Source organism: Ovis canadensis, chromosome 9, assembly GCF_042477335.2.
Source record: "Ovis canadensis isolate MfBH-ARS-UI-01 breed Bighorn chromosome 9, ARS-UI_OviCan_v2, whole genome shotgun sequence".
Lineage (NCBI taxonomy): Eukaryota > Metazoa > Chordata > Mammalia > Artiodactyla > Bovidae > Ovis > Ovis canadensis.
Window position 1 is genome coordinate 35,719,021 of NC_091253.1, and position 23,183 is coordinate 35,742,203.

The 23,183-nt window shown below is 52.1% G+C and overlaps 1 long non-coding RNA gene across 8 annotated transcripts in view; it reads right to left on the reverse strand.

The window, feature by feature from the left end:
• Nucleotides 1-23,183, reverse strand: part of LOC138446182 (uncharacterized) — a 304,831-nt gene that overhangs the window by 215,440 nt on the left and 66,208 nt on the right. For 5 of the 8 annotated variants that reach the window (XR_011259209.1, XR_011259216.1, XR_011259212.1 and 2 more), the window contains one exon: nucleotides 21,732-22,182. The exons of 2 other annotated variants lie outside the window; for them this stretch is intronic. This is a non-coding gene — a long non-coding RNA (uncharacterized lncRNA). Of the gene's footprint in view, nucleotides 1-21,705; nucleotides 22,183-23,183 lie in introns of all 8 variants that reach the window. One more of the 8 variants, XR_011259214.1, reaches the window with a different exon arrangement.

Here is a 23,183-nt window from a genome sequence, read left to right on the forward strand (position 1 = left end):
CTAAATAAGTCACTTTCCAGGCCAGAGAGTTAAGAAGGGGAAGAGACTTTGCCACCTGATTCCCTTCCGTGCGGTAGAAGAAGTCACCTCTCCCTGTATTTCATGAAATCATCAGCATCAAAGAGCAACTTGGGGACCTTCAGCTCCTCAGCCGGCTGAACAGGTGTCCCCAGTACATCCTGTGAGCTGGATGTGGGCGGTGTGTCACTTAGCTTCAGCCTTAAATAGTGCTCAAAGGCGGGGGAACCAGAGACACAAGGTCAAGGGGCATAAGCCACACTGCATGAGCCAGGCCACTCAGTTAAGTAGGTGGTCAACCCAATGCAGAAGACCCAGAAAGGACATGGCATCTGCCTTCATCAACTTGAAAGTTCTCTGTGAGAGGAGGCCTGTTGCTGTGGAGGGACCCAAGTATCAGAACCCAGAAAGCTAGGACAGAGCACGCAAGCCTCGCGAAGGAGGACCAGTAGAAATGTCAACACCATCTTTCAGGGGCAGTGATCACCCCATCAGGGGAGGTATTCAAGGGCTGACAAGGTATTCAAGGGACAGGCCAGAAGCCAGGCTGCTACAACCGGGGATTCAACTTATTTCAGAGGTGGTTAGATGGGCGTGCAGCAGGGGTTCTATAAATGCATCATCTTCAGCATTTGCTCCCTACATCAGGAATACACATGGTGAAGGTCATACAACCTCGCATGTTTCAGAGACTCGAGTAACATAGCCTTACTCTTGGTTGGTTCACATACACACACACACACACACACACACACACTCCCTCTTTCTCTCTCTCTCTCTCTCCCTCCTTCTTTCCCTACTCCACACTCTGCAAAGCCAGAACAGCTGTATGGGCGGCATAGCAAAGACTTCTTTCTTCATGGAGCCATCTGCCACTCACTCACAGAGGCCTGACTACCTGGCAGGCAGTGTATGGACAAGGCAGTGGATAATGCAAGTCCCAGATCCAGTCCCTAATGCCTATGGCACGTGTCAAGTTCATCAGTTAGGGTGGAAGCTAATGAACACTTCTGAGAGTCTCCCGGGCTTCAGATGATACATAGGATGAGCTGTGAAGACCACTAGTCGCTGATCATATTACTCCTCCTGACACAGATCAGAGAGGGTAAGCTTCCTACCTTCACTCTGAGAGTAAGCAGAGAATCCAGCATTCAAATCCAGCCAGCCCTACCCAACTCCAAAAGGCACGCTCTTTTCAAAGGGCCCCACCGGGGACAGTCATACACAACCTGCTATGGAGGGGGAAATCCCCCACCTCCAACCAGGAGAGTCCAGACTCGCCCCGAGGCTGCCACTAAACCATCCATCGCAAGGGTCACTTTACTTTTCCTTTATATTTTACCATTCAGTTCAGTTCAGTTCAATTCAGTCGCTCAGTCGTGTCTGACTCTTCCCGACCCCATGGACTACAGCACGTCAGGCCTGCCTGTCCATCACCAACTCCCGGAGTTTACTCTCCATTGAGTCGGTGATGCCATCCAGTCATCTCATCCTCTGTCGTCCCCTTCTCCTCCCACCTTCAATCTTTCCCAGCATCAGGGTCTTTTCCAGTGAGTCAGCTCTTCGCATCAGGTGGCCAAAGTATTGGAGCTTCAGCTTCAGCATCAGTCCTTCCAATGAACACTCAGGACTGATCTCCTTTAGGATGGGCTGGTTGGATCTCCTTGTAGTTCAAGGGACTCTCAAAAGTCTTCTCCAACACCACGGTTTAAAAGCATCAATTCTTCGGCACTCAGCTTTCTTTATAGTCCAACTCTCACATCCATACATGACCACTGGAAAAACCATAGCCTTGACTAGACAGCCCTTTGTTGGCAAAGTAATGTCTCTGCCCAACTCAATTCCGGTGGCACTGCCCGCCCCGGATGCAGGCCAATATGAGCTGGGCTTTGATAGCAGAGATGAAAGGCAAGGGCTGCAGCATGCAGAGGTCCGAACAAATGTCAGCTGCTTTCATCAGGAAAACCCCAAATTACCCACTCTCACACACAGTCTTTCATCTCCTACCGGGCAAGCAGAGGCTGCTTATTAGAAAAGCTGCCTTGTCCACAACCTCCCTTGCGGGGGATGGGGTTGAGGGGCAAATGCCAGCATCAGCCTCAGAATCGCTGCACCCTGAGCATCACTCTGGCAGGCTGCCGGGCTGTTGGAAACTCAGGCTCCACTCTGCCCCCGGCCACAAGGTGCTGACACAGGGCCCAGAGAGGAGGTCTGTCTGGGCTGTCACCGCTGCGTAGGGAGGGCCCTGTCCCCGCGGACAGCCGAGCCACCACACCTCCCACACACACAGCCTGCAGCCCCAGGAAACAGAGGTCTGGTCCCACAAGCAGAAATGCGCAGGCGGGCCGGCCGGCCCCTCTTTCTCCCTTCTTTCTTTCTCTCCCTCTTCTCCAGCAAAGGTGGCAACTGAGCATTCCACATCAAAGACTCCTGTGGCCGAAGGGGGCCACTTGAGGTCACCACCGACACTGCGCCTCCCCATCAAGACAAGCCCGTCCAGGAGCTGCCGCAGGAGCAGGCCCGAGTCCCCGCTCGAGGATCTTAAGGAGTGGCTGCCGGCCTCCTTTGTGGCTACCAGTCTCCCCTTTCTGGACCACAGCACTCACTCCATTTGACAATCCTCTTTTCTTCAAACAACTCTGGCCCACTCATGACTGTGAGCGTGTCAGGCCAGGGAGCTTGTTTGAATCTCTGTATCTTCAGGACTTGGCGTAAGGCCAGGTCCAGAGGGGCTACTGAGTAAAAAGGGGTGGGTGGGAGGATTAGCAGGGGGAAGGATGGGGGAATGGGCAGCAAAGGGCACGACAGAGGAGAGGGCCATGGGGCGCGCCCACTGAGGCCTGAGAGCATCACGAACTCTGGGGCCAAAGGGACCTGAGAGGTGCTCCGAGCCTCATGCCCACTCCTCATTTGGCAGACATGAAAACTAAGACTCCGACAACACGTGCGACCTTTGCCAAGGTCACGCGGCCGAGGGTGAACGAATCCACAGGAACACCCAGGGCAGCCTTAGTCAGCAAGGAGAGACGGCCAGCCATCCTGCTGGCGGAGCCAGGATGACCCTCACGCTCCCCAGACTCGTGCGTGGAGGGACACCGCCACTGCCTCCACGGAGTCTAGCTCCTGCTCCTAAAAGCCTGATAGAATCTGGGCAGAAGAAATGCAGGCCTCCCGCCGTTACAACGTCAGCTTGAGGTGACAGGCTGACGACGGCCCACTAGGAACACCAGTCCTGCTTCTGCCCTCTTCGGGGTGAGGGGGAATGGGAGCAGAGTCCTCTGATCTTCCTCCAGCCCATCTCCCTGCAATAATTCCCACTTTGAAAGGAAAAGCGGCCCAGATCCAGGGATCAGGAGGGACCTGTCTACCTCCAGCACACCTCAGAGATACTGCAGATTCGGTTCCAGATCACGGAAATGAAGCGGCATGGCAACAAAGCGGGTCACATGAATTTTTTTGGTTTCTCAGTGCACATAAAGGTTATACTGTATATTAGTGCATATTTATGGAACCTAGAAAAACAGCACTGATGTACCTATCTACAGGGCAGCAACAGAGATGCAGATGTAGAGACTGAACTTGTGGACCCCGGTGGGGAAGGAGAGGGTGGGACAAACCTCGAGATCAGGATTGACATATATACAGTACCGTGTGTAAAACAGATGGCTGGTGGGAATCTGTTGTAAGGTGCGGGGAGCTCAGCTCGGTGCTGTGATGACCTAGAGGGTGGGATGGGGGTGAGAGCGAGACTCAAGAGGAAGGGGATACGTATACTTAGAGCTGATTCATGTCGTTGAATAGCAGAAGCTAAAACAGCATTGTAAAGCAATCATCCGCTAATTAAAAAATAAATTTAAAGAAATCTTTTTAAAAAGTTACGTTTACACCGTGGTGTATGTAGCCTATTAAGCATGCAACAGCATTATTTCTAATGTACATACCTTAATTTAAAAACATAAAACCAAACAATTACAACAGTAACCATCAAAGATCACAGATCATCGTAATGAATACAACAGCAACGAAAAAGTCTGAAATATTTCAAGAACTACCAAAATGTGACACAAAGACACAAAGTGAGAAAATGCTGTTGGAAAAATGGCACCAACAGACTTGCTCGCCACAGGTTGCCCCAAACCTTCTATTTGTAAAAGACACAACACCTACAAAGTGCAATGGAATGAGGCACGCAGATCTGTCTGTACAGGCAGACCAGTTCACAACTACTTCCTGATGACCTACGGTGCTTTCAGTCCCCGGCAGCGCACAGACAAAAGACAATGACAAGCCTAGCTCCTGGACCAAGCCCACAGTTGAGATCCCTGACCGCCTGTGTGGCTCATTCATTGAATTGTTCGTGCACCAAATCATTGCTGAGCGCCAGCCATGTTACAGCCAACTGTGCTACAGTTTGGAGTTGAGGTCTGTTCTCTGCTGAATATGCAAGAAGCCTGAACTTGACTCAAAGTGATCACTCCCATCACTTGCGTCCATATGATGTTTTCCCTGCTCAGAGCACTTACCCTGCACGGATGACCCAGGAAGGATGAGGTGGGTGTTCTGATGATCTCCCATCCCATGTTCAAGGAAACTGAGGTCCCGAGAGTTTGAGAGACACAGCCATGATCACACAGCAGAACCATGACTCAGACCCCCATCTTCTGTCTCCTCCGGCTACAAACCTTTGCCTCCCTGTAAGGCACGTGAGGAGTCCACATGAGAAAAAGATCGCTGTGGATGAGTGGCCAGAGTGGGCTGGACCTCAAAGGACCCGTGGGAAGAAAAGAGCAGGCATCTCACAAATGGACCTAGAACTGACTTCCTCAGGGTCAGCGCAGCTCATCCACAGAGCTTAGTATCTAAAACAAACAACACGGAACAAAAGTTTCTCTGTGTTGTGGGGAAGGAGCATAGAAGAGTGATCAGAGGCAGGTCAGAGTCAGACAAGCTCTGGTTTGCTTGTGTCTGGGCCCTTATAACCGGAGTGCCCTAGACGAGCCTCTACTTTCTTATCTGGAAAATGGGAATACAAGGGCCCATCCCTTCGCTGTGGAACTCAGTGAATCAGCTGTCAGACACACCTGATCTGGCATGCATCGAGTGTCCCACGTCTCCTCTTTTTACTGCCTAAGGGGACCTTCAATGCTACCATATTTGTGTGTCTGAACTGAGGTGAAACCCACATAAAGTAAAACTAATTGTTTTAAAGTATATAATTCAGGGGTGTTTAGTACATTTTACAATCTCGTACAATCATCACCTTTAGTTCCAAAACATTTTCACTGCCCTAAAATATAACTTCACACTCACTAAATCACTCCCCATCGCCTCCTACCCCCAGTAATCACCATCTGCATTCTGTCCTTATGGATTTACCTACTCTGGGTATTTCACATAAGTAGAATCACATGATATATGACCCTCTGCGTCTGGCTTCTTTTACCTAGCATCGTGTTTTCCAAGTTCATCCATGTTGCAGCACGTGTTAGTACCTCGCTCCTTACAGGTAACGGACTATATATTTCATTATATACACACACACATATATATATATACACACATATATACATACACATATGTATTCTGTTGTGTGTGTGCATGTTTAGTATAATATGTATATTCCATTGTGTGTGCCTGTATATATAGATATATGCACACACACGATCATACTCTGTTTACACATTCATTTCATCCATTGATGGACATTTGTTGTTTCCACCTTCTACTGTGAACAGTGATGCTATAAACATTCGGGTACAGTTTTTCGCGTGGGCACATGTTTTCAACTCCCTGGGGTAATACCTAAGAATGGAATTGCTGGGCCACATGGTAATTCTATGTTTCACTTAGCTGTCTTCCACAATGGCTGCACAATTTTACATCCACACCAGCAACACACAAGAGTTCCAATTTCTCCATATCCTCGCCAACACTTGTTTGTTGCTCTCGTTTATCAAAGCCATCCTAGTCGGTATTAAGAAGGCTTTGGTTTGCATTTCTCTCACTTCCCGTGCTTGCTGGTCATTTGCAAATCTTCTCCGGAGAACTACCTATTCAAGTCCTTTGCTCATTTTTAACTTGGGTTGTTAATCTTTGTGGTTGAGTCTTCTGTTGTCTGTGAGCAAAGGAGAAGCCAACTCCAAAGCTGCCCCAGGACTAGAGATCCGGTGGGGATGGGCCCCCCAGACAGGCAGGGGCCCAGAAAGGACACAGCTGCTGGAGGCTCTGGAGAAGGCCCCAGGAGAGCAGAGACATGGCTAAATGGCCTGGGGAGCAGGACCTGGGAGAAAGTATCAGAGAAGGACAAGAGAAGGAAGCCTGGGAGTGGCCTACGCAGTTTCGGGCTTATTCTACTTGGAGAGGCTGAGGAGGTGATTTCAAGGAATTGTGGCCAGCTGGTTCCCATTTCCATGCAGAGAAGGAAATGCGCACAGCGGGGAGTGGCTTAGGCCGAGCAGAAGGGAAATGCTTCCATGCTTCCGGGCTGCAGAGCTTTTCGAGGCCCCTAAACGGGCAGAATCTGCTAACACCTGGCACAGAGCAAAGACCACCCACAGGGGATACAGGACCCACTCAAGCAGCAGAGCCCTGACACAGTCTCTCAAGCCACCAGGCCCCGCGGAAACAGTCGCCAAAGAGGGGGAAGCAGCCACAGTCACACGGCACCCGGCATTCATCTCAACGCTGTGTGGCTTCTAGGTTCCAAAGCGCACACACTGCGCCCAGATGAGTGGACCACGTCTTCTGATCACCCTATGTGCGGAGGGAGCCCTGGCTCGCCTGTGAGGTGCTGCGGGAGCAGAAGCAAAGCAGACACTGTGCTTGACCCCAAGGAACCGACATGGAGGCCACTGGGAAAACCCCCCCGCTCCAAACCAGCAAAGCATGGGCACCTCACAGAAAGGCCAGCTGGACAAAGCGACATGAGATGAGCCTCCACGTTAGCAAGAAAGGGAGGAAACAATCTAAGAGGGACCTAAGGGATTTCCCCGGTGGTCCAGTGGCTAAGACTCCACACTCCCAATGCAGGGGGCCCAGGTTCGACCCCTGGTCAGGGAGCTAGATCCCACATGCTGCAACTAAGAGTTCACATGCCACAGCTAAAGATCCAGCATGCCACAACTAAAAAAATAAATCCCACATGCCACAACTTGCTCCAGCTAAGATCAAATAAGCAAATTAATTAAAATTAAAAAAAGAGTGACTCTATATTTGGAGTCAGTGGACCTGGGTTCAATCTTAATACTGCTATTTACAACCTGTTGAATACTGGCAAATTCCTTAACAACTCAGAGCCATCTTTTTACTCATCTCTCACAATGGGGATAAAGCAGCTTCTCCGGTAATGTGGGGCAAAGGCAGCTCCAAACGGCTGGACCCTCCCCGAATGCAGCTCTATAAGCCAGAAGAGTGTCGCCTGCATGACTCTGCAGCCTCTCCCTGGGTTCAAATCCCCACTCGGCCGCTTCCTGGAGGAGGGATCTCTGGAGCAGGTTACCCAACTCCCCAGAGCCTTGGTGTTTTCATCTGTAAAATGGGAATGGTGATAATAAAGTCAGTCTTGCAGAGCAGTTCGTTGTGGTGGGTTTCATGAATTGACACGTGTAAAGATGCCTGGGAAGTGCTCAAAAATTTAGCTGTTACGATCATAGACTTCAGTGAGACAGACAATCCTTCTTAAACTGTCTGCCTATGAAAGTACAGATTTCTGAACAGCAAGCTGAGACCCAGCTCCAAATGCTCCAACTGTGGGATCACAGAATTGAAAAATGGACTGTCTCTCCAAGGCAGTAAAGAGATGGCCCAGGGCCCAAGGCTCACCCAACCAGGGGCGCTCAAATCCAAGTCTCTGCCAAAGGCCGGTTGCACCCCTGCCCACCCCCCTTGGCCAACATCCCGAACTAGGCCGCACCCATTCCTTATCCATCCTAAAACCAGCACCGCCCAGGACCTGTGGTGAGGTTCAGTTAAAACAGTTTATAGGAAGGAAAGCCACACTTTCTGTCTTCGCCTGAGATAAGAGAAATCTGAGACCTGGAAGGAGCCAGGACGTCCCCTGCAGCCCTGACCTCCCTGTCACACCAGACACACTCGATTTCCCAGACCAGGATGAGCAGGACAAGCCGCAGATACAGCTGGGCTGGCCTCGGCTCTGGGGCTAAACCTTTGGGCAATTTCCTTAACCTCCCTGGGTGGGCCTCAGTCTCTTGTCTGTAAAACAGAATATGTGGGGGCTGTAGGGATGACAAGAAATTTGGAGTCCCAGGCAGTGTCCTTATATATACTTACATATTGTATTTACTTACATATACAATACTTTGGCCATCCGATGCTAAGAGCTGACTCACTGGGAAAAGACCCTGATGCTGGGAAAGACTGAGGGCAAAAGGAGAAGGGGGCAACAGAGGATGAGATGGTTGGGTGGCATCACCGACTCAATGGACATGAGCTTGAACAAGCTCCAGGAGTTGGTGATGGACAGGGAAGCCTGGTGTGCCGCAGTCCCTGGGGTCGCAAAGAGTCGGACACGATGGAGCAACTGAACAATAGCAACAACAAAGTAGTGCCCGGCTCACCCGATGCAGCAACCAGGTAACCACGTTCACGGTCCACGGCCCCAGGGCTGGGCTCTCCACGTTCAGGATCCATAACCCCAGGGCTGGGCTCCGTGGAGCCTCTTCGAGGCCAGCAGGCTAGACTTGGGAGCCAGGAGCATGGCCGCAGCGCTCTGCTGTGGGGGTCTGGGGCACTCCAGCAGGAGGCAGCATTCCTGGGAGCGAGGGGTGTCCTCAGTTACAGGTGCACTTGGATCCACTCAACTAACACAGATCTGAAAAAACCATGTCCGGAACAAAGGACCCCAGCTGTCAACCAGAAGATGTTCCCGAGAGGGGCTGGACAGAAGTGGAGACCAGGGAGGGAGGTCAGGTGGTTCCGGCCTCCTCTGCATCCCGCGTGAAGATCAGATGGAGAAGCGGGTGGGTCCATAGGCCCGGCCTCCCCAGACTCTCCCAGCAAAGGTCCTGGGACTGACTGACTACTGGGTAAAGCGCACATCCCCAGCCCTTGAGAACCATCTTCTGTGGTGTATTTGTCAGAGATTCTGCAAGCAAGCCTGGCCCACTAATATCTTAACACAGGAATACCTTACAATGACGTCTATTGCCCTCCACCACACACACACACACACGCACACACACCCCACAGAGTTTCTCCCTCCTCCTGGCAGGCTAGTACAGTGGTTACTAGTGCGAACTCTGGAACCAAACTGCTGCGGCTGGGATACCAATGCAGCCACTTTTTAGCTGTGTGGCTTCAGACACTATACTCAGTTTTACTTATCTGTAAAGTGGGGGTCAATTATGGCACTATAATCCTAGGATGATGGCAGGAATTAAACCATATAACAGATGAGGTCTGCGTCACATTGCCCAGGACTTCATAAACACTAGATGAACATCAGCTCTGATCAGGAAGTCATTCAGTTTTGCTGGTCTGTCTGGTATGGGCTTCGTGGAGTGTCATGCGACAGAGAAGACTTAAGAAAAGAGGGAGGGATCAGCTGGTTTCCTACCTTCCATTCCATTTCAGGTCAGGATCTCCCACTTACCCATAAAACAGAGGTCCCTATCCTCAGTCTGCAGATCAGGACACCAAAGCTCAGAGGGGCCCAGGCAACACAGCAGCAAATATGCTAAGACACAGACCAGCTTTCCAAAGCACCACCCTGCCAAGCACATCCTCATCACTCCACGCCTACCCCCTGCAGGCCCCCATTACCCCAACCCTTCTCCCCCCGCCCTGGACACCCCTCCACACAGCCAGGACACACGTACCTGTTCCTCCAACCCTTACGGAGCAGAGCCGATCTGAAGCTGGACGTGATATGTGGAGCCCTTAGGGCTGAGCCCCCCTGCACCCCCCAAAGAGAAAGACACCCCCCTCTTCTTGCACTGCAGGAGCACAGTGAATTCCACCCGTGGGGATCACTGTGGCCCCTGCAGGTCTGATGTGCCAGCAATCCTACAAGAAAAAGAGTGTGGAGGGCCCTGCTTCTGTCTGCTTCCAAAATCCTCTGGCCGACCAGCTCCTCAGAATCCTCCACTCCACGTGGCTGATCACTGTGTCTCTGCAGGGGCTGCCCACTGCCTGGCTTTCCAACATACAGGCCTCCCCACGCCTAGGCCCCCATACCCACCCAGCACACCAGGCCCCCTAGCAGAGCCCTGGTGGTTCTGAAAGGTCCAAGGTCCATCCCGCCCGCTGAGCTCATATATGAAAAGAGTGTCCACGGATCACTCCCCAGAGAGCTCCTTCCTTGTACTAAACACGCATGTGCCAGCTCAGGAAGCCATCCTCCAAGTGTGTGTGTGTGCTGAGGGGGAGAGGGCGGGGGGAGGGGAGCGGAGGGGCGGGGAGGAGGGGAGGAGCCCTAGTACTGTTCCCATTTTGCAGGTGGGGAAACTGAAGCTCGGAGAAATGCTCAGTCTAGGGTCACCTACTCATAAGTAACAACGCAGGCCTCCTCACTCTAAGTCACATCATTTTATTAAACACCTTTTATACTGTTTTCAAGGGGCTTCCCAGGTGGCTCAAGTGGCAAAGAATCTCCCTGCCAATGCCGGAGACACAAGAGACCCGGGTTCTATTCCTGAGTCAGGAAGATCCCCTGGAGTAGGATATGGCAACCCACTCCAGTATTCTTGCCTGGGAAATCCCACGGACAGAGGACTCTGGCAGGCTACAGTTCATGGGATCGCAAAGAGTTGAACACAAATGAGCGTGAGTGTGCGCGCGCACACACACACACACATACACACACACACACACACACAGAGCTTTCCTGTTGTTTCATCTGATTTAGTGAAGGGGAGGCATGACTTTCTAGGACTGACCCTGAGAACACAGCAGATACCCACTTCTAACCAGTGATTATCTGCCCAGGGCACATAGGGAAATGTGGCCTGCAGGATCCCATCCCCTTTAATTTGAAAAAGTTGCAGCTGGATCTGGAGAGGTCAGCATTCATCAGCAAACATGGACTGGCCCCACGTGGAGGGCTTTGAATACAAGGTGAGCCAAAGCCTTGTCCTCCCGCCAACAATGCTCCTGGGCTCCCAGCAGAGAGGGACCCACGTGGCAGAAGCACACCAGAGAACACAGCACAGAGCCTCAGGCCACAGAGGATGGAGCCCCCTGGCTCTGCTGGGAAAGCCAGGAGGCCTTGCAGACCCCCGGCCAGGTGAAGAGCCAAGACCAGTGGGGGAGGGGAGAGGTGCTGACCATCTTCAACACAAGAAGACCAGGTCACCCGAAAGCAACTGTGTGTGGAAGACGGAAATCTGGCGGGGCTTTGTGGAATCACAGCCCACATAACCTCAGCGTATTACCCAGAAAAAGAAAGCAAAGAGGCAAATGCCAAAAAGATGAGGCAGTCACAGAGCTACGATAGAGAATGGCCTAGGGACGCAGGGCCCGCGGGATAAGTGGAATGGCATTTCCTCCTTAGTCACTAGAAGGCATGGGCTCAACTCCAGGCCAGTGAGGCCACTGGAGCCACGTGAATTGGCCCCTTGTTCCTGGGAGAGAACCGAATCCGGAAGGAGCTGGACAGGGAATGTGGCCATTCGAGCCCCATCCTCCTCTTCCCCTTCCCCCTCCCCCACCCTGCCCCATCCTCTCCATAAACCCCTGCCTTAGAAAACCCCACAGCCAGGATCCCCAGGGTGATAACGCAGAAAACAAAATCCTTTAAAAGGGCAAGAACTCCCGGAAAAAATCCACAAAGATTTCACATTATCTTTCTGCAGCCCAGGCTTCCTGATCCCAGTCTGGTCATTGAGTCATCTCACAACAATCCAGGGGTCTGTCCACTGCACGACCTAAATTGTTTGCTTGCTGTAGGTTTTTTCCATTTTTTCCCCTCCCCACCCATCCTGCCCACTCTGCCCTCCTCCCTTGTGGCAGCCGGGCTGACAGGCACCCGCAGGCAGGCCAGCAGAGCTGGGTACAGCTTCCTGTGCAGTCCTCCCCGAGTGCCGGCCAGCGGGTCATGACTTCTGGAGATATGGTAGCGGGGAGAACCAGGGACTGTAAACAGAGCAGGCGGCTGCCACTTCCATCAGGCACAGAGAGCCAGGCCCGCCGCAGGGCCCCTCTGTCCATCTGGGACCTGAGGCCTGACTTTTCCCGTGATGCAATCTGACATTTCTGGGGCAGGGAGCCGGCAGCCTAGGGAACAGGATCCCCGGAAAGCTCAGAATCCCAGCTGCAGCTTTACTCGCTGGGTGTCTGAACACTAGCCTCCATGTTCACACCTGTAACGTGAGACTCAGAAAGCATTTCTACCTGCTGGGTGGCTGGGAGGATTATTTCGATCTCGGCACATGGTAACAATAAAGGGTAACAAACACGCACACACTGTTCCATCAGTGTCTACACACGGACACCCGCTATGCCCACCAAGCCAGACCTGACCACTTGACAGGACTGTTTGGGAACAAGATCCACACTCAGGAGCATCAGGAAAACTTTTCCAGGCAGCAAGAGAAAAGTCCTCCCCTTCATGCCTCTCTCTTCCCGACACATGGAACACAGAACGCCAGACCCAGTCGTGTCCATAATCCTCTCTCACCCCCTCATCATACCAAAGTCTGAGCCTGAAGTGAATCTCCACTAATTTTCCTTTTCACCATAACTGTATTTTTTCTATCGAAGTATGTGTCATATTCAAAAGCAGAGACATTACTTTGCCAACAAAGGTCCATCTAGTCAAGGCTACAGTTTTTCCAGTAGTCGTGCATGGATGTGAGAGTTGGACTGTGAAGAAAGCTGAGCACCAAAGAATTGATGCTTCTGAACTGTGGTGTTGGAAAAGACTCTTCACAGTCCCATGGACTGCAAGGAGATCCAACCAGTCCATTCTAAAGGAGATCAGTCCTGGGTGTTCTTTGGAAGGAATGATGCTAAAGCTGAAACTCCAGTACTTTGGCCACCTCATGCAAAGAGTTGACTCATTGGAAAAGACCCTGATGCTGGGAGGGATTGGGGGGCGGAGGAGAAAGGGACAACAAAGGATGAGATGGCTGGATGGCATCACCGACTCGATGGACATGAGCTTGAGTGAACTCTGGGAGTTGGTGATGGACAGGGAGGCCTGGCGTGCTGCAATTCATGGGGTCGCAAAGAGTCGGACACGACTGAGCGACTGAACTGAACTGAACAGGTGTGTCATCCTCAGGAGGATGCACAATGCCAGTGCTATCTGAATTCAAATGCAATGTCAACTTGAAACCTCAAAGCCATGTGGACGCAGTGCTAGGGAGCAAAGGAAGACTCAGGGGTGGCTCCATGAACCCCACAAGCATCAGCTGGGCATTCTTTTTTCCTGTCTTCCTCCAGCTCTCAAGGCTCTTGTGGGAACAGTGTAACCTAGCATAGAGATACAGGACATCACATAAACCCCACCCCAAGGGGTTCACAGGCTCCCGGGGAGACACCCGGCAAACCGTTCCGACAATTAAGCAGTGTGGCAACCTCTGGAAAGGCTGAAAGTGTGCCTTCGCAGTGCCCTATCCTCCTGGGGACCCCCATGTGTGCACCCAGAGATGTGTGCAAGGAAGCTCACCCCAGGGCTGCCCCTCGAACCTGCGAACAACCCAAAATCCATCACGAGGGGCAGGAAGGAACATACACAGCAATGGCATCGCCAGCATCACACAGGGAGTGGGGTGAAGCAAGCTGCAGCCATCACACCCCTACTTTTACGCCACTTCCACGAGAATTTCAAATATACAAAGCGTGCCTCCAAATAGATTCGTAATCCAAGTATAAGAAGGTGATGGAGGAGGGCATGGCAACCCTCTCCAGTATTCTTGCCTGGAGAAGCCCATAGACAGAGGAGCCTGGTGGGCTACAGTCCACGGGGTCCCAAAGCATCAGATACAACTGAGGTGACCGAGCACGCACACACGCATAAGAAGGTGACCTACTGTAGCCCAAGTTCAGAAGAGCAGGACTTCTATGAAGGGAAGGAAACAGAACAGAAGAGTCCCCACCAACATCCACTTTATCTCTAGTTTTCTCTTAATATATACAAAAGCAAGGACTCAAACCAAACATGCCTCCTCATTTACCACTGGTTAATCCTGGTGAAGAAAGCTGAGCGCCGAAGAATTGATGCTTTTGAACTGTGGTGCCAGAGAAGACTCTTGTGAGTCCCTTGGACTGCAAAGAGATCCAACCAGTCCATTCTGAAGATCAACCCTGGGATTTCTTTGGAAGGAATGATGCTAAAGCTGAAGCTCCAGTACTTTGGCCACCTCATGCAAAGAGCTGACTCATTGGAAAAGACTCTGATGCTGGGAGGGATTGAGGGCATGAGGAGAAGGGGACGACCAAGGATGAGATGGCTGGATGGCATCATGGACTCGATGGACATGAGTCTGAGTGAACTCTGTGAGATGGTGATGGACAGGGAGGCCTGGCATGCTGCGATTCATGGGGTCGCAAAGAGTCGGACACAACTGAGCAACTGAACTGAACTGCACTGAGCTGAGTCCTGGGGGTGGGAACAGGGCCGCAGTGGAGCGGTCCTTTGTGGCTTCTCATTTTGTGTGTCAGACCTGAGTGATTCACATGATACAAAGAAACCCCCCAAACTCAGCAGATTCTGAAGTCCAGCAAGTCACTGAGAAGGATGGAGGAGAGCGGGAGCTGGGGGCACCCACAGGACCCCCAGGGCTCTGCTACTTTAAAGGGAGGCAGCGCTGCCTGCGTCCTGAGCACACGGTGGTCCACAGCCACTTGGCCTTAGCCCTAAGGAATGTGCTGGACCCAGTCGCCTCCGCCCACGCCAGGGGGAACCGGAGTGTAAAGCACAGCCAGACACTGCCAGGCTGCCTAGCTCTCGGGCACCTTCCCAGAGGTGACTCATAGGTCCTCTCAAAAAGCACGTGAGGGGCACAAGGCAAGGAACACCCCCTCATTGAAAGATGAGGAGCTGGAGCCTCAGAGTAGTCCAAGAATGGCATGGAAAACAGGGCAGTCTCAAAAGCAACCTGCCTCGAAAAGCTGTTGTATGTGTTGGGATCCGAGGTTGGGGGGCACTAACCCCCGGCCGGATTTTACAACTCAGGTCATCTCATTTTCATGATAACCAGCTTCCCAGAGGAGGCAAGGAAGGCCCAGAGAGGCCGAGCATCCTACCCAAGGCCACACAGCCAGCAAACACCAGGTTCTCTAACGTGCCCCCATCACCCTGCTGCAGCATGTCTCCATCAGAGCCATTCTCATATTCCCTGAACGTGCAACAAGGAGCTTCCAGGGCCCCTGGCTGAGCAGAGGGCTGGAAGCTTGTCCTGGCTAATGTGTATTTGTTTATGTCCTCGACTACCTGCTAAACCCAGTCTTGAAACTCAGAGTGACTCAGAGACCTCACGGGGAGCAGCTGCTCTGGGCTGGAGCCAGATAAGCCTCCACAGGGGCAGGAGGGGAGGGTCAGGGCCGTTCCTGGTAACTAGGTGGAGCTGAGCCCTCTCCCCAGAAACCCCGAGCCCATGCGGAGTCACAGAGAGTAGCAGACAGGTAGATGGGAGGGAAAGACCCACTGCCAGCAACTGCCCTACACAACCAGCTACTAGCATGGCTGACACTTTTACAAGACAGGGGACCAAGCTTTCCCCTACCACCGTGAGTGCCAGCAAGGCGACAGGCGGGAAGGGAGGACAGCTGGGGCAGACAGGAAAACAAGCGCACAGCTAAGACCCTGAAGCTCCTCGTGGGCCCACCACAGTCACCCAAGTCCCCAGGCTGCAGACGCAGGCAGAGCGGGACTCTGGCCTCCGACACCTAAGCTATGCACATCACTGCCCAGCTCTGGCCTCTGAAGCCTTTTCAGAAAGTTCTCAAAAGCAGAAGTAGAGAACAGCTCCTGAAACTGCAACCACCCACAGAAGCCTGTTCTTTTACTCATGGGGAAGGGATAGTTGGGGGGGCTTGGGGAAGAATGGATACATGTATATGTATGGCTGGGGCCCTTTGCTATCTATCACAACATTGTTAATTGTCTATACTCCAATATAAAATTTTTTAAATAAATGTTTTATTTAATAAAAAAAAAAGAAACACAACAAGCCTGTTCTTTTTATCCTACCCCAGTAGTCCTAAGTGAATAGACTGTATGGGTTCTAATGTCAAAATAATGAAAAAAAAAAAAAAAAAAAGCTCCATTTTTTATTTTAAGGCCCTCCTTGGGAGAAATTGAATATCATTCCCCAAGTTTTTCACATCTGCCCCTCTTCCCCCTCACCGTGGCGTTCCTTGCCCTGTTGGGTTACTCCCAAAGCCTTTCTCATTAACCAGGTTAACCAGCGAAGAAGCTCAGACTCACACGCCCTGACCCTGGCTTCCAGGGGCCACGGCCACAGTCCTGCCCCACTGCGTGAGAGTTCTTTGTGCAGCGGCTATAAACCTTCCATTGCCTCTGAACGCGCTCAGGGATAACAGGGTGTTGGGGAAAGGGTGAGAGGTCAAACAGAGACCCTCCTGGAATCTGCCCCCTTCATTAACTTCGGAATTCCGCAGGCCAGTGTTTTCTCAAGCCTTTTTACACTAAACACTCACCCAGGAGGAGGGCACAGCCATTCTCACACCCTAGGCTCCAGCTGAAAAAGCCAGGACCAGGTTTCCTGGGAGGAGAGAGGGGTAAGGCCAGCAGCCTCTGTCCTCCCACACGGAGGAACTGACACTGGAAGAGCAAAAACTCTGGTATGAACTAGAGATTCTGAGGCATGATGCTTCTGACTTTGCAGATGATGAAAGAGAGGCTCAGAGAGGTTTAGGAACCACAGCAAGGTCACATAGCTGTGAAACAGCAAAGCTTCACAACCTGGCTGTTTTGCTCCAAAACCATAGTCTTCCAAAAACCGCAGTGCTTAGCCAAAAGAGGGCAACAATGTCCCAGCTGCTCCCCACCACCCTAAGAGGCAGGATCCTGGGGTCTGGGCCTGCCACTGAAATTAGCATGGAGGCCTGTGTGGAATTCCAGGATGGGGCAGGGCATCCAACACTGAAAACACTCCTCTGAAATGACACCCTATTCATGATACTTGACTTCTGTACAATTTTGATGTTTTCGAGAATAAAACATTAAGGAGCTCAAGAAAAACGACACCCTGAAGAGCCACCAAGATGGCCCCTTGCTAACACGGTACTCCCTGACAAAATGCACATGTCTGTGGGTTTTATTATGGACCAGCCTCAGACGGGAAGAGAACTCAAGAGTGCAAATGAAAACCCTATCATCCATACGCTGCTTAACAAGCCTCATACAAAAGACTACATATTGTAACAAGGTTTCCTCAGTGTTTATGATCCAGGAGGAGTCTCTCATTTTCAAAAACAAACAGGTTTCTTTCACTGAGACCAACGGGCAAACTATAGCCTGTAGGCGCATTGCCAGTTCTTATAAACAAAGTTTTATGGGAACACAGCCATGCCCCTTCATTTACATACTATGGCTGCTTTCCAGACACAAAGGCAGAACTGACTAGTAATGACAGAACCATACGGCCCACAAAGCCTAAAATATTTACTACCCAGCCCTTGGAACAAAAGATTTGCCAAACCTTGATTTAGACTCAGTATGTTGCGCTAACCAGGAAGTCAGAATTAAATTTAATGTTCAATGTTAGTAACTCATGAATCCTCAATGGTCTTTATTTCCGTAGGTCTGTATGTTTTGATCTTCTAACTAAGAATCCTGAGTGCTGATCATATGTCAGGCACTGAGTAATCCCTTCAATATGGTCTCTTACTTAATTCTCACAATAAACCCACAGGGTAGGTAATACTATCCCCTATTTACTGAGGAGAAATGAGTGGAAAAAAAAATGAATGAGTCGACTGATTTGCATGTAGCAATATTTACTATTTCATAATCCAATCCCAGAAAGTAATACAGGAGCTGATCTGAAAACTTTGGTGCTCAATAAATAGAATGTAGTTGGCAGAGCCGAGATCAGCAGTCACTGTCAATTCAAGCAGAATTATAGGATTCTACAGCACTATCATTCACGATTCCTTTTGTTTTCAGTCTAGCTTCAGACTGAGCTGTGCAATCACTTCATCATGAATCTTCTGGATTTAGGGAGGATCATGGTGGACTGAACATCGCAACTGGCATGAGGTGGGACACAGAGCCACGCGGTCAGTCTGGGGGACCCCTTATCTCCCATGATGTGGCCGAAGCCACATAGCCCAAGTGCCACCAGTGAAAGCAAGGATATGTGCTCCGAACTGAGCTCCCTGCAGGAGGGCTGCGTCCAGGTGTTGCCACCTCAACCTTTTTGCCAAACCGACCTTTCCCAACTTCCATAACTATGAATACGTCTTAAGCAGTAATATCTGCAAAATCACAGGCATGCTCTTTTCCTAATTCAAATGAAAATAAACATAAAATGGTTTTTTAAAAAGTCTGCCTCCCACATAAGCTAGAGGCATCTTGACACTTCACTGCATGCATGAGAACCACCAGGCAAGCAGAAGCAGGGAGGCTAAAAGCTGACATATCAGAGGCTACATACCAGCTTCTCCACTCTCCTGAAACAAGTTTGGCAGTACTCTGGATCTCTCTGAACCTCAGTTTCTTCACGTGAGGTGCCACCACTTCCCTGGGTTGGAAGACTGATTAGGCATTGATAAACACTAAGCAACCCCTTGGCTATTCACTGGGTCAGTCTAGACCCAGCCTGGGCAGACTCCAGGGGCCCAGGCCAGCCCCGCTACGGGAGAACAGGTCCAGGTTACTAGGCCATGTCTAGGAATGCCGGCTGGGGTGTCTGTGGATGTGGGGGCAGCACTGTATCCCCAGACCCTCTCCCTCAACTCCAGTCCTCACAGGGGCCTATCAGTTAATTAAATTTGAAAAAAAGAAAAAAGAAGGTGGTCTGGGGTTAAGAGGATTCAAAGCCTGGGATAAGAGGGTTCAAAGAGAAACGGGTTCTTCCAAGCAGCTAAAGACAGACTTGCACGATGAGGAGGCTGTGTGCGTGTGAGCTAAGTCGCTTCAGTCGTGTCCGACTCTTTGCGACCCTACAGACCGTAGCCTGCCAGGCTTCTCTGTCCCTGGGATTCTCCAGGCAAGAATACTGGAGTGGGTTGTCATGCCCTCCTCCAGGGGATCCTGATCAGGCCAAGCAGAAATGTGAAGTGGCCACTCGATTGCAAAGGAAAAACTAGAGGAGCCGATGTGGACCAGGAAATGGCAGCTCTGGTGGCAGCATCGGCACCGCTGCTGCTGCCGGGCCCAGCAGCACCTCCACCGTGCGCCTGACAGGCCAGGGCCCACGGGGGCTGGCCCGCCCAGCAGCCTCCTGGCTGACACCTGTCATCCCAGACTAAGTTCGGCTGCCTCTGCACTCAGGCTAGAAATTAGACATTTCCCTACCCGCGAGGGCAGCAACAGGCCCAGAGAAGAGAGGGGACCTGCCCGAGGTCACATGGTCGCCAGGGTGGGGCGGGGGGCAAGAAGGGAGCAGGAGCTGTGTCGCTCAGTCCCAGGCAGACGGCCCCGAGGCTCTCCAATCAGTGACAACTGTGTTCCGGTGCCACCTGTGGAGCCTGGGGAGACCTACTTTGCTAGTCTGGGCCCCCAGCTACTCAGGCACCAAAAACGATTGCTGCAGTGCCCACTCCATGGGTCTGGTCTGGGGTTGGAATGGAGTAAGGTCTGCCACATGCCTTGCACAGGACACGGCTTAACAAATGGCGATTACTTGGACATCCTTGCCCACGGCGTGCAGCAACCCTGCAGACATGGGGCATCTACTCGGAGCAGCCAGAGGGGAGGGGGAGTGGGCACCTCACTTCTCGCTGCGACCATTCTGTGCCTTCGGGTGCCCGAGCCCCGCCACCCACTCCTGGGAGGAGCCTGAGATAACCCCAGACCACCACAATGGGGTTGTACTAGGGAGTCACTGATAAAAGGAGAAAAAAGCAGGGCTGCAGGCCATGTGATAAGCGAGGGCGCCTGTTCTGCAGTGGGAGGCTGGGGGGAGATGGCAGGAGAGATGCGAGGGGGTGTGATGGTGGAAGCAGAGGGCCAGGATTGTGCCCTGGTGTCCACACTCACCTCGCATCCCCAGGGCAGCTCTGATGGCCACTGCAAGACCAGCCAAACCTCCAAGTCCCCCCAGGCCCTCAAGAGCCCCCTCCCGGGGTGACTCCTCCCCCTGCCCTGCTTGGCCATGGACAGCAGTGAACAGAGCACCTGTCAGGCTGTGTTGTCAATTCCTCCCAGCAGACCTCCGGGATTGCACTGAGTTCCCATCACACCTAATCCCAGGGGACCAAGAGCCTCTTCCCTGGGGGTGCACAGAGTTCATACTTATAGTCTGTCTCTCCAGATGACAAAAAGGACCTAGGGACCCTAAGAGTATTTCATTGCAGGCAGTGCCACACACACACACACACACACACACACACACACACCCTCCTCCTCTGCCTTCTGTTGGATAAATAACCTTGGGCAAAGTTCTCAGCTGTGAACTGGGCATACCACTGCCTACCCAGTGGAACTATTGGGCTAGTTAAGTTCTACAGATGCTCAAAAACCGTGTCTTCCTTCTGTCTGTCCTTTTCACAGAAGCTGAAAGAAAAGCACCGACTCAGATCTGATCTGATCAATTCCGATGCACTGAATAAGGGGCCCGCTGTGTGTTTAGCTGTGAGCAAGGCACACATGTCTCTCAACCTCGGACGACTTCCTAGGATGGGAGGATGACAAGAAATCAAACACCTTGCATAGATGGATATAATATTTCGACACAGGGAGGAGCTGTGGGCTGGGACAGTGGGCAGTAACCAGAGGGACGTCATTTCCACAAGAAGGTCAGGGAAACTTGAGAAGTGCCGCGGGCGTGAGCAGAACCGGGAACCCAACCAAAACGGAACCCCAGGCCCCGCCCCACGTCTTCCCGGCAGGCAAGTGCCAGGCGGCCCCGGGTGACCTGAGCGCATGGGACACTGGCTGTTAGAGATGCCACTCTCCTCTGGGCAGCCCAACACTAAGGCAACATCCCTCAGTCATCAGCGTCACAGCTGCAGAACCACCAGAACCCTCTGTCGCCTGGTCCACCTCCCTCATACAGACACAAGACTCCCTTCCCTCGCCTACTGCCAGCCGGGCACTCAGCCCTCCTCAGCTCTGGGGACTGGGACCTTTGATCAACTGTCTACGCCAGACAGCAGCGCCTGGTTCAAAGGCCAAGACAGCACCCCCGGCTCTGCTCAGAAAGATTTCCAAGGCCCAAGCAACAAGCTCCCTCCAACCAGGAGCAACACTCCCATCGCAGGCAGGGCGTCAGCTGTGTGCTGGGCACGATGCTGGCTGGCCGCACACACACAAGTGTTCTGGGATCCTCAACACCGATCCTATGAAGGACGATGATACGTTACCCCCACTGAGGAGAGGGGAGCAAGGAACCCAGCAGTCACTTTGTCCCCAAGTCACTAGGTGGATGTGGGTTACAGATTCCAGCCCAGGACCCTCTGGCTCCAAGGCACCCAGCTGACACGTGGTTCTTGGTTTCCGGCTAGAACCGTTTGCATGATGGTGATCTCTCCCACCAGCCAGGGCAGCAGCAACGGAAGCCCAGGTGGGTGCTGGACCGAACACATGGAAGATACCTGTACAAGGAGGAGGTGGGTCTTACGTTTCAGAGGCAGCCCCCAGGGGAGCTGGCAGAGCTCCAAGTTCCCGTCAGTGAGAAAGGCAGGAAGCATCGGTCCTCTGTCTCCCATCTTCATCCAGGCTGTAGGAATCCACGAGGTGCTCAGCCAGGGCCCTCCTAAAACCGCCATGAGCATCCAGAAATGTGGCTGGTGTGTGTCTCTGGAGAGCCTGCCTCCACCAGCATCAGTCCCCGTGAAGGCGGCTGAGAATCGCTATACATCCACAAGACTCAGTTCAATTCAGTCGCTCAGTCATGTCCTACTCTTTGCAACCCCATGGACTGCAGCACACCAGGCCTCCTTGTCCATCACCAACTCCTGGAGTTTACCCACAAGACTCAGAAGACCCTTAAAGGAAGCTCCTTGCAGCTGACAGGTGCAACCATCATGAGGGACCTTCTTTTTAATTCCTTTCTGGTCAAAAGATCAGGCCTGGGGATGAGACGGAGAAAAACCAATCTCGTTACAATCATGGACCCAGAGCAGCAATTGTTCTTCCTTCCTTGTATTTGACCTAATAGAGCGAGAGGAGGGGCTTCCTTGGTGGCTCAGACAGTAAAGAATCTGCCTGCAGGGTTCGATCCCTGGGTTGGGAAGATCCCCTGGCAAAGGGAATGGCAATCCCCTGTGATATTCTTGCCTGGAGAATCCCCTGGACAAAGGAGCCTGACGAGCTACAGCCCACTGGGTCACAAAGAGCCACACACGACTGAGCAACTAACACAGAGACGTGCACGAAGAGGGAGACTCACTAAAAATAATGCCCTGCAACTCTGACACTTAAATACGGGTGAAGGGGCGAGGGTCACCTCCCACCCGCACCAAAGCCCTCCTGCAAAGGGAATGGAGTTTCACTGCTTAGGGTTCCTCCTTAGGAACTATCCAAGGGCAGCAGGGGGGCTGAGGTACGCCCATTATAAAGAGGAGGACAGTGAGTACCGGAAGGGTTAGGTAGCCCGCTTGGGGAGTTACCAGCACAGGCAGGCCTGGCACACAGCCCTGGGCTCCCCTGCAGGGCCCAGAGGTCCCAGCTGAAGGGGTGTGGGGTCAGCTGGTAGGAAGTAGTTCTCTGTTTTGTTTCTTTTTAAAGATAACGAGGAAGCCCTGGCACCCTTCCAGGCCTTGTCCTGCACTGTGAGCCTCTTCAGGGCAGAGCTTGGGCCTCTTCCTTTGATATTCATTCATTCAGCAACTACTGAGCGCCTACTGGGTACCCAGTACTGTTCTAGCTATAAGGGGAGACCAAGAGGACTTCAACCCAGCATATTCGAATTACTCTAAATATAACTGATAAACAGATGGATCCACAATGCTTAGGGTTTGGGGACCGAAAGCCAGCAGCCCACCGACGATAATAATAACTGCCCTTGTGGAAGAGCAGTTATTCACCTTGCTTCAAGCTCTGGCCCCCATCTAATACAATCCCCAACTTC